The 7,471-nt window shown below is 38.8% G+C and overlaps 1 non-coding gene across 1 annotated transcript; it reads left to right on the forward strand.

Moving 5' to 3' along the window:
• Positions 1–2,962: 2,962 nt before the first annotated feature.
• On the forward strand, positions 2,963–4,309 carry LOC18437328 (acidic endochitinase). Its single transcript, XR_016052313.1, has one exon. It is a non-coding gene; the product is annotated as an acidic endochitinase (transcript).
• Positions 4,310–7,471: the final 3,162 nt, after the last annotated feature.

The raw sequence follows: 7,471 nt of genomic DNA on the forward strand, positions 1-7,471 counted from the left end.
AACTTCAGTGTTCTATGATTTATAGACCTTGGCCTCTGATCATGTTAGATTAGAAGTTGTAACATAATTAGTGGGTTATAATTGTTTTGGAACGACGATTGACTCCCTTATGGACTGTGAATATGTAATGATAATGTTTTCTCATTCGTGATTTCATATATTCATGGATTTCCATGCATGTGTGCCTGAGTTGGTGCGATCTCATCAAGTGAATCTATGCATTTGTTACCCCTGTTGTGTTAAGTTAGTGAATCTCATTTGTGGGGAAAGTCCAATATGTCTTCTTCTCTATTTACAGAGTGGTGAATTTAATTGCCCATGAAGCAATGTGCCTGGATATATGCATTTCACAGTTATGTTATTTTATCTTAAAGGATTTTGACTTAAAATTAGTGTGAGTTACTGTATTTCGAGCTTGACGTGCTTTTGCTGTGAGGAATGCAATTTTATTGTGACCTTAAGCTATGTTTTGGATGCTCACCTCTTATTATATTGCTTGAGAGTTGAAACTTAAATATGAGACTTGAGTTCAAATTTTTGGTGTATTTGCTTTATGTAACTTTGTTCCAAAAAATAATTTGGTAACTGCGGCAAGATAGAGGGACCATTTTAGTAAATAAAAGTGATTGACAATAACTTCATTATAACTTGATGGTACTTTAGAATTGTGGATTTTGCAACAATCTGGTATGTAAGACTCAAAGGAGACTTGTCCGACTTGATTAATTTGTTAGCGGTTTTATTCATCTCTACATTTTCCTTTTTGTGGTTGTTAAAAGCTTAACTTGAATGAAAGAATGAAGTTGCACTTTGATGAGGGGGATGCCTCTCTTGGCTGGCATAACCAGCGAATACAACAATGTAATCTTGAAAGGAAATGCAAAATACCAAAAAAGTAGTTTGGCAAATACAAATTGTAGGAGAAAGGCTTTAAGTACTTAAATGTGAAGGTTGTAATTTTACAACATACATGGCATGCATCCGGATAGATATGATTGTTTCTTGGGAGAATGGAGAAGATGTCAGAGGTAATATTTACCTTTATCTGCAATGAGGTAGCTACTTTGTTAAGCTCTCTAAATGTATCAATTAGCATTCTAATGGAAAAATATCATAAGCTTCAAAATGTAGCCCATATGAATAAAGGTGAATCATGTGGTATTACATCATTTTTTTTAGGACTCATGAGCCATTATTACAATGCGTATTACTGAGAAGACTAGGGCACCACCATGGAACATCATTACTACACGCTCCTACAGTGCAGCGCAACTACAAGCTTCGGCAATGATGTCTCTGGAGCCAAAGTGCTCCGGCATTGGAGGACTGCCCTCTGGCAGTACCAATGTGAACTTCGGCAGTACGAATGTGCACTCCAGCAGTGCTTTGTCTGACTTACAGCGCTCCAGCATTCTGATAACTCGCTTCGGCAGTGAAGCTACACGCTCCGGTAGTCCCCTCTGGCAATGAAGCCTCTGGAGCCACAGCGCTCCGGCAATGGAGGACTGCACTCCGGCAGTAAAGACATGCACTCCGGCAACACAGTGTGGGCTACGACAGTGCTTTGTCTAACCCACAGCGCTCCGGCATATCGATAACTCGCTCCGGCAGTGCCACTACACGCTTCGTCATTGAAGCCTCTGGAGCTACAACGCTCCGGCAATGGAGGACTGCGCTCCGACAGTAAAGACGCACTCCGACAATCCCAATATGCGCTCCGGCATTCTGATAACTCATTCCGACAATGCAACTACACGCTCCAACAGTCCACTCTGGTAAGCCTCTGGAGCCACAACACTCCGGCAATGGAGGACTACGCTCCGGCAGTCCGAATGCACGCTCTGGCAGTCACAATGTGCGCTCCGGCAGTGCTTTGTCTGACCCACAACGCTTCGGCATACTGAGAACTGAGCTCCGGCAGTCCCAATGTGCGCTCCAATAGTCATTTGTCTAACCCGCAAAGCTCCAGCATTCTGAGAATGCGCTCCGCCAGTGAAAATACGCGCTCTGGCAGTTCTCTCCAGCAATGAAGTTTCTGGAGCCATAGCACTCCGGCAATGTAGCACCGCGCTCCGACAGTAGTATACTGCGCTGCGGCACTACCCTACTTGGATCAGCGAATTGATTTGGTTTGTACAAGAAGGGCATTTCCATCAAAAAAATAAGAACTTTTTACCTTGAGGGGGGCGATGAAATGTTGTTTGGGGGAAAAAAATGTGAGAAAAGATTGAGGTGGGGGTAAGTTGCATAAATAGTTCATTTGAAGGTATTTTTTGTAATTTTTCCTAAAAAAAAAAGAGGTCATATTTTCCAAATTTTTTCCGAATGCTAGAATACACCAACCCTGCGTTGTTGTCGTGGCACGAAAAAACCTTAGACAGAGAAAATGACTGGGAGAAAAAATAAAAGAAAAATAGAAAGGTATTACTAATCAAATTGAATATGTCCTACACCTCAAAATGCGTATAACAAAGAAAAAAGATATTAGGAAAGAGCTCCGGTCTAATTGATTAGCATTCGACGATTTGCAATGCTCCGTCCCATGCTCAATTTCTACCAAGAGTAGAGCTCGCTCCCTACTTACTCACCCAAAAAAAATAAGAAAGAGGAGATTGCGACAAAGAGTGAGAGCGAGGAGAGGTCAACTTATACTGCATACGTGACCCGGCAAGGAACCGTGGAAACGCAAAAGAAGCCGTGTGCTCGGGGAAACAAAATGGGCCCGACATGACGCACCCCAAAGTCAATAAAAGTAAATAGGCGGCCCGACTGAGGAAAATCATGCGCACCCCAAAGTCAAGAACTTCATATCGTGTGTCCCCTCCTAGGTACGGCTGTTAGGCCGCGACCATCAGGGCCCGAGGCCTGCCTGAAACCCTGCAAGGTAGGCCAGGGCCATAATGAGCGGGCTAGCCTTCTAGCCCTGGCTTAAAATACTATAGATTGCCAAGACCCGCTTGCAGGCTCTAGCATGTAGCCCGAACACCGGAAACAGGGACCATGTTGAAAGCCCATTGCTGGCTTGTCCTATTAACATCTCAATGTCGAGCATAAATTTGAAAGTTTCATCGTGCCTGCATTTTCCATTTGGATCCTTGCGGAGAAAGAAATGGCAGCTCAAAGTCCTCACGGTGGTAGAAAGAAGCAAGGCGTCGTGGAGAAGTAACGATATCGCGCAGCGTATATAAAAGGATCCATGGCTTCTTCTCATCTCATCCATTTCAAGCCTGCAATTCCTGCAACCATGGCCTCGCGTTGTCTCTCCTCCCATAAGAATCTGTTGTTTCTTGCTTTCTTAGTGCTCTCCATTCTTGCCGCCCGGTCCGAAGCAGGCAGCATTGCCATCTACTGGGGCCAAAATGGCAATGAAGGATCCCTGGAGGATACTTGCTCCACTAGAAACTTCGCTTATGTCAACATCGCCTTCCTCTCCACCTTCGGCAGGGGTCAGACTCCGCAGATCAACCTCGCCGGCCACTGCGACCCTCCCTCTGGTAATTGTGCTGGTTTTAGCGACCAGATAAAATCCTGTCAGAGCCAAGGGGTGAAGGTCATGCTCTCCATAGGAGGTGGAGCAGGAAGCTATGGCCTAGACTCTGCAGACGACGCCAGGAACGTTGCGGACTACCTCTGGAACAACTTCCTCGGAGGCCAGTCATCGTCACGCCCCTTGGGAGATGCAGTGCTTGATGGCATCGATTTCGATATCGAGAGGGGAACCATGCAGTACTGGGACGAGCTCGCCAGGAGCCTAGCTAACCGGGGCCAGAAGGTGTACCTGACGGCAGCCCCTCAGTGTCCGTTCCCCGACGCATGGATGGGTGGAGCACTCAACACCGGCCTCTTTGACTACGTGTGGGTGCAATTCTACAACAATCTTCCATGCCAGTACAGCTCCGACTTGACGGGGCTCTCGAATGCGTGGACACAGTGGACGACATCCATTACTGTGAGCCAGGTCTTCTTGGGGTTGCCAGCGTCGCCGCAAGCCGCAGGCAGTGGTTTCATTCCGGCAGACACCCTGATCTCGCAAGTGCTTCCCGTGGTCAAGCAAGCCAGCAAGTATGGAGGGGTCATGCTGTGGTCCAGGGCCCAGGACAATGGGTATAGCTCCTCCATTAAACCCAGTGTTTGAAACATTTATTCAAGTAAACCCACTTTTTTAATAAATTTTTATATTGCAACTAAGCACTTCAGGTGGCTTTCGATCCGATTATGTGTGGTCCGGGGTTCAGCACTCAGAGGTTTGTAATACAAAAATATTCCTAGTGAAATGAAGTCCCCCATTTTATTGGGAAAATTAAGGAAAGAGCCAGCGATTTTTGTGTCTATTTATTTATGATATATTGTATTCTTTTATTTTTTGGCTGCTTATTGCTGGAAATGGAACGTTTAAGTACATAATATGCATATTAAAAAATGTTTCCCTACTTCTTTCCCAGTTCTGTGTAGGAGGAGGTAACCAAAAAGGGGTTTTTAAGATGGAAAACATCTCATATGATCTTTTTTTAGAGAGAAATGATATGAGGTTTTCAATTCGATAAACCGCATCGAAACTGGTCGATCTAAAAAAGGAATCAGTCAGGCCGATTTCCCTTATGAACTGGCCGGTTCTCTGACAGAACTGGCAGTTCTGTCAGAGAACTGGATTCATTTTATTTTTTATTCCTTAATTTTTAAATTTTTTTATTTGTCGGTTCACTAGGCCGTATCACCAATCCTGACTACATATCTCCCCCTCTCAAACAGTTTTCCATAGGGAAAATCAGGGTTTTCATGGGGCCGATCTGAGTCAGCTAAGCTTGTTTTTAAACCTTAACCTTGAAAAGGAGCACTACCATTTTAGATTAGGGTGTGGTATGTAATAGGTTGCACAATCCAATTAATGCCCATCTCCAAATTTTATCATAATATGTAATTTTGGTGTAAAAAATTCTTAGAATTATCTGAAAATCTATTTTCATCTCTAATTATAAAATTTTAAACTCCAAAAATGGTTAAAGTCAAGTAGATCTATAAACATATGAGAATCTTGTAAATGGACGGTCTAGATACTATGTTGCAAGATGCATTATTTATGAGACTCAAAATGTAATTTTTTTTTTCATATACATATATCTCAATGTTGAGATGATCAATTAAAGGGTTTTTCAATATTAAAACAACCGTTTCCGATGGATTTGTGAGGCGCATATTTAATTGTACATTTTATCATTGCAACATTATATAAACTTTTTCCTTTAGATCATGACTTGGTATTATGAGAGGGGCAATTCCGATACTTCCCATTTCCGAATCATCTATATTAAAAATGGGAAAAGGGGAGAAATGCATGTGTACTGACGTTCACATTGAGCAATATTAGAGGCTGAAATTTGTCCAATAAAAGAGCTTTTACGTCATAACTCATAAATAGCATGTCTAATACCAAAGATGATCTAGATCACAAAAAAATGATTGAAATTTGGTATTATCTTTATCTGTAAATAGGCTTTAATTGAACATGTGAAGTCATTGCAATGTGGCGTGTGGCATTATATTAATTTGAATTATTTGAGGGGTGTATTTATAAAAAAAAAATCACTTATTTTTCAGTTAAAAAAAAATCTTAATAAGTAACTTAATCCTTAAATAAAGACAAATTTAAAAGTTTCACAAAATATAATAGTCATTTGGAAGTTAGCGTCCTGCAACTTTATTTCTATAATGTGGATGTCCTTTAGTCAAAATCTCCATTTAACCCTTTATGAAGTTCACAAAAGTACCAATTATTTTTAAGTGATATTTACACAAACACTCTAACTTTATAAGAAGACACCAACAAAAGTAAATGTTTTTTAAAAAGAAACTACATGGTAAATCTACCTTTCACAACTCATTCTAACATTTAATCTTTATAATTTGAAGGTTTTGAATCCTATATATATATATATAGGAGTGTGGTTTCTATAAGGTTGCAACCTTAAACAATCCAATTAAGGCGTACCTCCAAAATTTATCATAACATGTAATTTTGTTGATAAAATTCTTAGAATTATCTCAAGATCTATTTTTATATCTAATTGTAAAATTTTAAACTCCAAAAATGGTTAAAAACAGGCCGATCTATGAACATATGAAAATTTTGAAAATAGACAGTTTAGATATTGTATTGCAAGATGAACTATTTCTGGGACTCAGAATCTTTGTTTTCTTTCATATTTATACATCTTGATATCGAGATGATCAATTAGAGGTTTTTTCAACATTAAAACAACTTTTTTTGATAGATTTTTGAGGTGCACCTATAATTCTATAAATTAAGGTTGCAACCTTATATAAACTTTTCCCATATCTATATATGAGTAATGGTTCTATAAGACCCTCCCATATCCATGCGTGTAGGACCCCAAATGATCACTATTAAATTTGGCACAAGTCTCTAGAAAATTTATCACATGAGTGTGGGACTTGACTTTTCTAGATATTTGTGTCAAATTTAATAGTGATCCTTTAAGGTCCTACGCACATGTGTGTGGGAGGGTCCTATAAGATCAGTACTATATATATATATATATATATATATATATATATATATATATATATATATATATATATATATATATATATGAAAAATACTATACAACGTCTATAGGCGAAAATGAACAGTGATTTCGCCTACCTCCATCACCGTCCAAAGTTCATCGCGCGGTTATGATTGTCTGGTAGTGCTTTATTTTTCATTTGTTTTCTACAAATCGGAATGACTTGAAATTTGGAGCGTGTATTCATAAAAAATAGGGGAATCTTTGAAAAATATAAACAAAATATTTTACATGAAAAAAATTGACAAAATATTCCCGAAACATTTTGGGTTTATTTTGATCCATTGTTTTTTCACGGATAATTGTTTTTATATTTTTATTAGATGTGATTCAGTAAGATGTACATACCCTCCAAATTTTAGGTCATTCTGATTTATAAAAAAAAATGAAAAATAAAATATTACCGGACAATCGTGACCGCATGATGAAACCTTGAACGATGATGAGGGTAGACGAAATCACTATTCATTTTCATCTCTAGGCGTTAGGAAGACTTTTCCTATATATATATATTGAAATTTGTCAATAAAAGAGCTTTTACGTCATAACTTATCAATAGCATGACTAACGCCATAATTGATCTAGATCACAAAAAAATGATTGAAGTTTGGTCATATATTTATTCATGGATTGGCTTTGATCGAACATGTGAAGTCATTGCAAATGTGGCGTGTGGCATTATATTCATTTGAATTATTTGCTTATTTTACTTATAAAAAAAATCACTTACTTTTTACTTAAAATTTTTTTTTGAATAAGTAACTTAATCCTTAAATAAAGACAAATTTAAAAGTTTTATAAAAGTATAATAGTTGTTTGGAAGTTATCATCATGAAACTTTATTTCTATAATATTGTTGTCTTTTAGTCAAAAGTTTAGTTTAAACT

Source organism: Amborella trichopoda, chromosome 3 (genome assembly GCF_054954075.1).
Source record: "Amborella trichopoda isolate Santa Cruz 75 chromosome 3, AtrichopodaSantaCruz75HAP2 v2.0, whole genome shotgun sequence".
NCBI classification, from domain to species: domain Eukaryota; kingdom Viridiplantae; phylum Streptophyta; class Magnoliopsida; order Amborellales; family Amborellaceae; genus Amborella; species Amborella trichopoda.